Here is an 11,228-nt window from a genome sequence, read left to right on the forward strand (position 1 = left end):
TGCATGAAGCTTTGTGGCCCAGAAGGCCCAGACACTTTTGTGCCATTGTGATTGGGTGAGCCTGTAGGGACCTTATCTGGGCCATAATTGACCAAAAACGATCTTCCAGAAAGTAGGGCCCTCGCCTGCACGTAGTTGAGAACTGCACCAATGAACTCTATCCTTTGGACAGGGACAAGGGTGGCTTTCTGGTCGATTATCAGCAGACAAGTCAATTGGATGAGATGGATGTCGGATTCCACCTGAGCTCTCAACCAACCTCTGACTAGCCAGTCGTCAAGGTATGGGAATATATGAACTCCCTTTTTTCTGAGGAAAGCTGCCACCACCACCAGGCATTTGGTGAAGATCTGTGGGGTGGCTGACTGGCTGAACAGAAGAACCACAATCCAGAGGGAGAAGGTTTGTATAATTTTTGGTGGTGCCCAGGACGGGTCCAAGTCCCCACACACACACCTGCCTAAGGCTCTGGGAGGAAGTTTGGGTTTGGGAGGGGTGCGGGCTCTGGGATGGAGTTTGGGTGCAGGAGGGATTTGAGGTACAGGCTCTGGGAGAGAGTTTGGGTGCGGGCTCTGGGCTGGGACGGGGGTTGGGTGCAGGAGGGGGTGCGGGAGGAGGTTTGGGGTGCTGGGTGCAGGAGGGGTGCTGGGTGCGACCTCTGGGTTGGCACAGAGGGTTGGGGTGCGGGGCGGGGGGCTGGGCCGGGTATGAGGAGTTTGAGGTGCAGCAGCAGGCTGCCCCGGGGTAGGGGCAGGAGGTCAGAGAGGAGGACTCCCCCCAGCCCTCTCCCCGCCGACAGCAGCGAGCTTTGGGGGAGTGGAGAGCCCTCCTTCCCTGGCCCAACACTCACCCAAGCCCGCTCCAGGCTGCTGCTCAGGAGGTCCAGCCAGGATAAGCCCCACCCCACAGTCGACTCAGAGTCGCCTGCTGGGGTGGGGAACTGCCATGGGCCTCCTCCCTCCGCAGGTGCAGCAGCTGCCTCAGCGTGCCCCCAGCGCCGCTCCCTTGTAGCCGTCCACGGTCCCTGGCCACTGCAAATACCTCCACAGTCAATGGTATTGCGAACTGACCTGTACGCTGTCTGCCTGAAAAAGATGCCTCCTGTGCTGGCATTAGTGGAACTTGAGGAGGTACCGAAGCTGAAGACAACTGTTGTTGAAGTGCCAGGGAGGAAGAGTGGCCCAATGCAGGTCTCACTCTATCATGGTCCCCATGCCTACTTGTCTTTGGCACCAGAGATTGACTCTTCTACTGCTGCTTTCTATGTTTCTTCTTGGCACCGGAGATGAAGATCAGTGCCAGGACTCATGACGGATAGGAGGAGAGCTCCGCACTGAAGCTGAGGTGCTTGGTGCCAAGTCCAAGAAGCATGGTTCTGAAGCGGGACTTAGGGCTGCCTCCATGAGAAGGACCTTCAACCTTGCTTCCCGGTCCTTCTTGGTGCGGGGTTTGAAGTCCCTGCAAATCTGGCAGCAGTCTTTCCTGTGAGATTCTCCTAAGCACTTGAGACAACTTGAGTGCAAGTCACTCAATGGCATTGACTTGCCACAGGAAGTGCAAGGCTTGATGCCCGATGACTGAGGCATGCCCTGGCTCTAGGAAGGTGGACAACCTTGCTAACAAAGAGCGGAGGCGTCCAAAACTATCTAACTATTAAAACTATTCAACTATTTGAACTAACTACTAACTACCAAACTACAGTAACTATTTACACTAAAGAAATAGGAAAAGCCACTAGGAGGAATTGCCTGAGCAATGAAAGGAGTTCCAGCAACTGTCCTGGGTGGTAAGAAGGAGATGAAGGGGAACGGGGTCGGCAGGGCCCTTTATACCAGTGCTATGAATGCACGGCACCAGACTGTGCTGGAGCCGACCTGACAGATACCACAGGAGTAGAAAATTCCAGAGACAGTCCTTGGGGCGTGCACAAACCTATATTGGAATGGACATGTGCAAGCACCCGAAGAACAGTACGGTAAGAGCCAGAGGTATGTTCCAGTATTGCAGAATTGTTTGTACCTCCATACTGAGTGAACCATAAAATGTATCAATTCAAACTATTAAACAAGTAAAGAATCTGTATATAGTACTAGTGTAACACATTACTTATAATTGTAGAGGCTTGAGATGTTTGACTTGGCACTTCAAAGAACTAAATAGTGGTTCATCACGCACTTCAGAGGAGGGAGTATTTCAAAATCTAAATCCTGGTATGAATTTTACAGCCTTCTCTTATCTCTACAATGGACCTAACCCAAGCCCTGGAATGCTTGGAATCCAGATCAGAATTTTATGGCTCAAGCCCATTTTTAAAATACCAGTAAATATTTTTGAACAACATAAAACATAATAAACATGTTTTCAGTTTTTTCTGAATTTAAGTGCTGTCTTCTGAGAACTGGTTCATCTAACATTATAAATTAGAGAACTTCAAAAGAATTTGTAGTAGTGATGATAATAATACTTAGGTCTTATATAGTGCTTTTACATCAGTAGATCTCAAAGTGCTTCACATTCTTCTTAATATATTAATCCTCACAACACCGGTGAGGCAGGGCAGTGCTATTATCACCATTTTCACACATGGGGAACTCAGGCACGGAGAGGCTAAGTGACTTGCCCAAAATCACACAGAAAGTCAGTGGTGGAGCAGGGAATTGAACCGTACTTTATTAGTTAATGTAATTTCCAATTATGCTGGTTTTTCAGCCTGATGAGATTCTATAAAGGTAAAGGTAAAGTCATACATAATGAATAAATCATGCCTTCCATGGGTACATCTACATAGCAAAGAAAAACCTGTGATGAGATCGCCCTCTCACTCATGATTCCATAAGGGCAATGAAGAGTCTGGGTGATTTCCTAAAGGGTTTTGCTCTCTGAGCCCTGGTCTACACTACAAGGTTAGGTCGAATTTAGCCGCATTAGGTCGATTTTATAATGAATGCGTCTACACAACCAACCCCGTTCCACCAACCTAAAGGGGTCTTAAAATCGACTGCTGTACTCCTTCCCGATGAGGGGAGTAGCGCTAAAAGCGACCTTCCTGGGTTGAATATGGGGTAGTGTAGATGCAGCTCCTATGTGACCACTCTGGACAGCACTTTCAACTCTGAAGCACTAGCCATGTACACAGGAAAAGCACCGGGAACTTTTGAATTTCATTTCCTGTTTGGTCAGCGTGGCGAGCTCAGCAGAACAGGTGACCATACAGTCCCAGAATCGCAAATGAGCTCCAGCATGGAGCTAACGGGAGACACTGGATCTGATTGCTGTATGGGGAGAAGAATCTGTTCAGGCAGAACTCCAACCCAGCAGAATAAATGCTAATATATATGCCAAAATCGCACAGGGCATGGTGGACAGAGGCTACACCGGGGATGCACAGCAGTGCCGCGTGAAAATTAAGGAGCTCAGGCAAGCCTACCAAAAGACAAAGGAAGCAAACGGTCGCTCCAGGTCAGAGACCCAGACATCCCACTTCTCTGATCAGCTGCATGCCATTCGAGGGGGAGACCCTACCAACACTCTCCGTGGACACCTGCAAGGAGGAAGCCTCACACAACACGGATGAGGATTTTGTGGATGAGGAAGAGGAGGAGGAGAAGGAGAATGCGCAGCAGGCAAGCGGAAAATCCGTTCTCCCTGGTAGCCAGGACCTTTTCCTCACCCTGGAGCCAATACCCTCCCAGGGCCTATTGTTCCCGGACCCTGAAGGTGGAGAAGGCATCTTTGGTGAGTGCACATTTGCAATGACACTACTGGGGTTAAAAGCAACTGTGTTTAATGTTTGATTTGGCCTGAACAATTGGGATGCATTCAAGGCCAGGACAGCTAATGGAAAAGTCTGTTAACATGTCTGGAGATGGAGCAGGAATCCTCCAGGGACATCTCCATGAAGCTCTCCTGAAGGTACCCTGAAAGCCTTTGCAGAAGGTTTCTGGGGAGGGCTGCCTTATTTTGTACCCTCCATGGTAGGACACTTTACCACACCAAGCCAGTAGCAAGTGGTCTGGAATCATTGCAGCACAAAGCATGGCAGCGAATGGTCCTGGGTTTTGGTCACATTCATGCAACATTCAGTCTTTATCTTTCTGTGTCAGCCTCAGGAGAGTCATATCATTCATGGTCACCTGGTTGAAATAAGGGAAGTTTTGTAAGGGAACAGTAATCTCCTCTGTTTGCTGATCCCTGACACATTAGACCCCAGGCATGCTGGGGTAGGGGTGTGCTGCACATCCACCCCAAAACCGCAGCCCCTCCTTTTAAACGGCAAACACAACCAGCATTGGTTGCTAAGGGAAAGGAGGGCACTGCAGTTTGAAATTATTCCCACATGTTATGAACGTGGAAGAAGTCAACCCCACGTACCCTTTGGCTTACCATGGCTGCCTGGAAACCAAATTCTGTTGCCCAGCCGTGTGTGATGAGTCACCATACCCACAGGTGCTCAATATAAAAGGCAAAATGTGACCTTGTACCTAAAACACATGTGCTGCCTGCTGTGAACTACTTGATTCACTGTGAAAGAGTCTCCTTTTGTTCTCAGAAATGTATCTTCTTTAAAGTCTACTCTCCCTTCCCCCTCACCCCCTCCCCCCCGCAGCTGCAAATGCTTCTAGGCTCCCCACATCAACTCCATCCCTGAGGTTATCGCAGATTAGAAGGAGAAAAAAACGCACTTGCGATGACATGTTTTCAGAGCTCATGCCATCCTCCTGCACTGAAAGGGAACAGCTGAATGCATGGAGGCATTCGGTGGCAGAGGCCAGTCAAGCATACAGTGAGCGTGACCGGAATACAGAGGAGGAGATGCTGAGGCTAATGGGGGAGCAAACGGACATGATGAGGTGTCTGATGGAGCTGCAGGAAAGGCAACTAGATTACAGACCACTGCTGCAGCCATTGTGTAACCGCCTATCCTCCTCACCAAGTTCCATATCCTCCTCACCCAGACGCCCAAGAATGCGGGGGTGGGAGGCTCCGGGCACCCTGCCACTCAACTCCAGGAGATGGCCCAAGCAACAGAAGGCTGTCATTCACAGCTTTAATTTGTAGCTGTGGGGGCCAGCAGCAGTTCACTGGCTGCTCAATGCTAACATCCACCTCTGTGCCTGCTTCTGTGCTACCTTGTTCCAGCTGCTCCTGCCTTGCTCCCAGACTTGCCTCTGTCCTGCCTTTACTTTGAATCCCTCCTAGCCTTCTACCTTCAGTTCCTGCTCTCTGGTTTGACCCTTGGCTTCTGACTACTGATTCCAGCTCTGACCCTACTTGTCAATTCCTGATGCCCTCTCTGACCATTAGGCTAGACTGCCTTCAGCCGGCTCAGCTGACACCCCCACATTAAAAGAGAGATGGAATTTTCCCCAGTTACTGCCCTTCAGCAAAGAACTTCCACCTGCATGGAAGATATGAGCAGTGAAGGAAAGGGCTGGTCTCTGCCTTCATCCGTCACTGGTGGGAAGGGGGAAAGAGGACATTAGGAGAGGTGAACCTATTGCAGAGAAGTCAGAAATTCAGCTGGGCAATGAAGGTTTGGTAAAGGCAGCAAAGACTGATTTGGGGAGGAGCAGGAAAAGTGGTATGCTGACAAACAGTCTCCATTAAGGATGAAGAGAGGCTACAGATGATGGACATAAGGACTGGAAACTCATATAGTACTGATGAAAACAGCAGGTGGAGAGGGTTGTAGCAACAAGGGATGTGCAGCAGCTGGGAAGGGACTGTGATTCAGAACAGGGTATGGAGGAGTGGAGAAAATGCTGAACTGAGAATTGGACACTAACAGTAAAGAGACACAAAAAGGGTTGCAGAAATTAGGCATAGTAGTCAGGAGCATTCAAATTTAGCTGTGCAGATGGGTAAAAGCAGCATGGGTGTAGCCCACAAGTTTCTGAAGTTCAATAAACTTTTCACTAAATTAAACTATTACTGAAAAGACTTTTAATCTCTTTCTCTGGAAAAACATTGTTTTCTGAACAAGGGCAAGCTGATACCACAAATAGCAGCAGTTGAGTTTATTACTCAATACAAAGCCAAAAACAGTTATACTGAGCCAGCCAATAAGATCACTGTCCAGAACTTTTTTTGGGGGGGGGAGAAACTCTGACAAAGTATTTTTTTAACTGTGGAATAACGGCTCTAAGGCACAAAGCTGAGGAAATCCAGCTGTGAAACGGGCTTTAAAAGGAGATTAGAATAATTTAGTTAGTCCACATTTAGGGCCTGATGCAATATTATACATATTTACACCTTTTGCCTTATTCTCATAAATAAATATATCAGATAAATCTTATTTTTGGACAGTATCTGCCAACTACATATTGAAAAGGTACTTTTTATTACAGAAGAACCAACATCTGGTGGTCACTCTTAAGAGACAGAACACTATGTGTGGGAAATGTTGTATAAAGAATCACAAAACAATTGCATAGTCAATTTATTTTGAATTTCAATATCTTTAATAGACCCCCTTATGTTTGAGATTCTTCAAGAGCCTGTAACTGGAATTTAATACTGCATTTCTTAGCTGCAGCTGCCATGCTGAGAATTCCCTTGTGGAAATGGTGGGGGTAGTAGAGGGGGAACTCATAGAGGTCATAAAACTGGTGCAGCCAATTCCTAAGCCAACACGCTCACCCCCACCTCAGTGTACAGTACAGCATGCTGGGGAAGGAAAGAGTGATGTTGACCAATTCTCAGCTGGCGTATGATTTCTTAGGAACTACAGCCAACCAATATAAGTTAAAACAACCCCCAGGCTGTTTTAACTTTCACTGTGGATAAGGTAGTTGCAGTTTGAGAATCAATGAGCTATTCTTTGACATGCCACCTTCGTTCCCCCACATGCTGACCAGATCTTGGCACAGGAGAAAATCTGGTCTCAAATTTCTTGAAAATCTTCTTGCCTCTTATTTAACTAAATCAATCTAATATGACAATGAATGACTTTCATTTCTTTTGTACATTGCCATTTCTGCAATACTGAGCCTGATAGTGAAAAATCTTCCCACCAAAAAACCACCAATTGGTTTGTGGCAGCAGCAGGGAGAAGAAATCTTTAGCTTCATGGACTCCTCATTTCTTGCTGTCTAAGCTCCAAAATACAGCTGTCAGCCACATGGAAGTCTTTGGACTGTGCCAAAACTATCCCAGGGTGACTGATCATCAGTCAGCCAGGAAAGACATGCATCCAGTGTTGCCCTGAGACTCAGTGAGTTTTCTGACAGCTTTTTCCATGATTTTATATATGACAACTGGCCTACATGGAATATGTAATTTTGCATGTGGGACATGAGTAGTTTTGGTCAATCACGCAGTGCCTAAAACAGCATTACAATACACTGCCAAGGGCATGTATCCCTAAGGAATGGGTGTGTAATCCACAACTGCATAGCCAAGAGGCCCCCAAATGTTTTATAGGCTACCAGCCATTGAGGATGCTTTCTGTTGGCTCTCCCTTTTCTTAAGCAACAAATGTACTGTAGCAAGAATTTGCCCTATGATTTTTATGAAAGTGTTAATGTGTCATGTGTTAAAGTGTAATGAAAGTGTCAGAATCCTCTGACAAAGATTTTTCTATTATTTTGGATAGCTATTGAGAAACAATACATATTCTACTTATTATTCCCTCCCAAAAATAATTTGCTATAGGATATTTCCATGTCTTGTACAACAGATTTCCATTCTCTTCTCTATTTTTTTTTTTCATTTACAGTACTGCTGCTTTTTCATTCTAACAGGTATCCAGTATGCTGTACATGCCATTTTGTAATGAATTAGTTTAACTTTTAGGTCAGTGGTAGATCTATTGGTGTTCTGCACAACTTGTTCGACAGTTTGCTGTTAGCAAAGCAGTTTTACTCTTTACTCCACACTTCCCTTAATTTGCTTGGTGGACATTAGCTGATATAAGGAGAAAGCTACAGATTGTTATCTTTGTCAATATAGCAACATATACCATTACCAAAGTTTGGTTGGGACTGTCAGTTCATTAATTAGTGACGATCTGTTCTATTATTTGCCTTACTTGCAGATATTATTCTGGCTTCTTTCCCAACTGTCTCTCTTTTTGAACTTTGAAAATGAAAGAAAGCTTATTCTATGGAATAGTTGGTTTGTATACTTCATTCCTTTTATTATTCAATTGAGTGACAAGATTTTTCTCTAAAGAACATCAATTATATTTTATATTTATGTAAAGCCTTTTATCCCAAAGCAATTTATCAACTATATACATACAAGAACCTCCAGAGTGGGAGTCAATGGAAACACAGAACAATGGGATGAAAGGACAAGTATTAGTCAGGACACAACAACAAAATCCCTATACTTTTATTAAAAGTACCATGGAATCTTTAAGATCCACATAGAGGAGACAGGACCTTAGTTTTTAAGGTCTCATGCAGACACTCAGCTAGTAAACTGCAAGGAACTCAATTAATCTACCTCAGAAAGATGAAGGACTCCATAAATCTTCCCAGGTTTCATGGATTCCAGAAAAAAGAACAGGAGTACTTGTGGCACCTTAGAGACTAACAAATTTATTAGAGCATAAGCTTTCGTGGGCTACAACCCACTTTAGAAGGGAGTCAGGGACTATGTGAATGGATCAAATAAAGAGTCTCTAGTTCATCAGTAACATTAAAAAACTACTGTACATTTTATTCTTGCTTAGAGAAAAACAAGCGGTATTCTGTAATTAACTATTTAGCAAAATATCCAAGCCCCCTTCCTCAATTCATAATCCTGGAGTATCTGAGGTCTACAGCCACAACCTTCACATTTTTTCTAAGAGAGCAGGCTTTATATAGAATTCTACTGTCCCCTCACCAAATTTTCTTATAGTATAATAGCAATCCACTTGCAGTTTCTCCTAAAAACAAACCACAATCTCCAATATGTCTAATCTGTTATGTCTTCATTTAGGTCTGTATCAAAAAGATCTCTTCTCAGATTAAACATAATACACATTTGGGTTGATGCCACATATAGCAGGACCACCTCACACTAACCTCAGGAGGCCCATTTTACACTGCAAATGAGAAGGCCTATTTACGCCTCCAGATGAGGAGAAGAAAGAGAGAACACTCCATACTCAGACATGCTCACATAGGGAAGGTAGTTAGCACTCCTGTTTTCTTAAGCAAAAAAACCCCAAATCCTCATAGAAATATGACTTTCCAGCTACCCTAGGGGAGGTAGAGAAAAGCTGGTCTTCCGCCTCCTCCTACCCTTCTCCAGGATTCCACTTTCAGGGATTCACCAACACCACCACAGTTCGCAAGTACAAAGTATACCAAAGCGCAGTCCACAGATTCAATTCAAATGTCCCTAAAAGTAAACTTCTGCTCCATCTTTTATCCCATAATCAGATAACAGTTGTGAGTGAGAGGAATTTATCCCTTCAGATTTGGAACCTATGTATTTCAAACCTGTTGTTTAGACTGCCCTGCAGTTCTAAAGATACTGAGTTACTCCACAGTTTGCCCTAAAATGTTAAGGAAGGTGGAGGCAAGCCAATAAATAGTTTCTATAGGAACCCTGAGCGTAGATAAAACCTGGAATTGTTAAATTATTACTTTTGGTATTAATTTGGATGAAGTTAAGGTGAGTAGATGCTTTCAGAGAAGGGAATATATAGGTGCAGAAATAAAAAATGTACACCATTCTTTTTAAAGTAATCCTGGAATTATCCCTAGTTGTGGTATTCCCAAGAAGAAATGAGTTAATTAGTTCTTCAGAAAGTGCTTTCCAAGTTTTCATAGTGCCTTTGATTAGGGTTGCCAGGCGTCCGGTTTTCGACCGGAACACCCAGTCGAAAATGGACCCTGGTGGCTCTGGTCAGCACCGCCGACCAGGCCATTAAAAGTCCGGTCAGCGGTGCTGCGGGTCTAAGGCAAGCTTGTCCCTACCTGTCCTGGCACCGTGCTGCACCCCGGAAGTGGGCAGCAGGTCCGGATACTAGGCAGGGAGGGGCCAGGAGGATCCGCGTGTTGCCCCCGCCCTGAGCACTGGCTCTGCACTCCCATTGGCTGGGAAATGCGGCCCGTGGGAGCTGGGGTGGTGGTGCCCGAGGGTGAGAGCAGCGTGTGGAAATTTAAAATGCATTGCTGGATCAGGGTCTATGGTCTTTGACACATTAAAAGTTTCAATCTGATAAATACAATCTATAGCAATATTTTGATATGGGTATTAATTCTGATTCAATGTAAAAATTTTACATTTTCTAAATCTAACTTTTTTTAATAATGCCTACTGCTTCAAGGTATATCATCTCCATACCTACCTTTTTAATTAATTTTTCCCAGCCTATAATTCCTTTTACATTACTGTCTTGCCTTAAAGCTAGGCCTAATGAGAGAACAGTCAGTCTGGTTGTTATGGCAGTAGACTGGAAGATGTGGGTTCAATTCCTGGCATAAGCATCCTGTGTAACCTTGGACAAGTTACTTTCTGTCCCTTAGTTCTCCATTTGTAAAATGGGGATCATAATCCCAATTCACAAGCACATTATTTCTTAGATGCTACAGTGATGACGGCAATTTAAGTATGCAGATGGATAGATAGAATGGTTCTATTAAAATATCGAGCCATGAAGGAAAGAGGAGGCAAACATATCATATAGGGGAGAATTTATGTGGAGGCTCTTTGTTAAAATATTGGCGGTATATTACTGCTCCATAGTCTAGCATTTTACAGTGCTTTAAGAAAAGATACATCAGGATATAGCATATATTTGAAAGTCTTCGAAATACTCAGCACTTAGTACTAAACATTTTAGTAGGAAAATAAAATAAACTCCCCAAGTTATTCGCCATTTTTAGATTGCAGAATTACACATTATTTTAGTTTTCATTTGAAACTTACTTTGTAGTAGTATTAGAAAGCTCACTGGTAGATTGATTTCCTTTTCAGGAAATTCGGTGCAAGCTCTCCCATAAAGATTTTTGTTTGTTGATATCTGGGTATAAACTGTATTTTCAAGGCTCTGGATTTTAAATTTCACATTGTATACATAGTAACACAACACAAAATTAGTCTATTTTAAGTCTGCAAAAAATAATGCTTGTTTTTATTATGCAATTAAGTACTTTTTGTTTATAGACATGACACTATGCTGGACATGAGCCAAAGCCTATAGTGCTAGTCCTCAGTAAAAATGTAAGCAGCTGTGGTCATGTAATTTAAAACCTCTGAAAAGTTTGCTGCAGTGCTTGTACTACTTT

General features: G+C 44.2%; 1 protein-coding gene across 1 annotated transcript in view; it reads right to left on the reverse strand.

Moving 5' to 3' along the window:
- FBXL13 (F-box and leucine rich repeat protein 13) overlaps window positions 1-11,228 on the reverse strand; it is a 158,225-nt gene that overhangs the window by 48,293 nt on the left and 98,704 nt on the right. The gene's annotated exons all lie outside the window — the stretch shown is intronic.

The sequence above is a fragment of the Terrapene carolina genome, unplaced genomic scaffold, assembly GCF_002925995.2.
Source record: "Terrapene carolina triunguis isolate 2854851 unplaced genomic scaffold, T_m_triunguis-2.0 Scaffold68, whole genome shotgun sequence".
Taxonomy (NCBI): domain Eukaryota; kingdom Metazoa; phylum Chordata; order Testudines; family Emydidae; genus Terrapene; species Terrapene triunguis.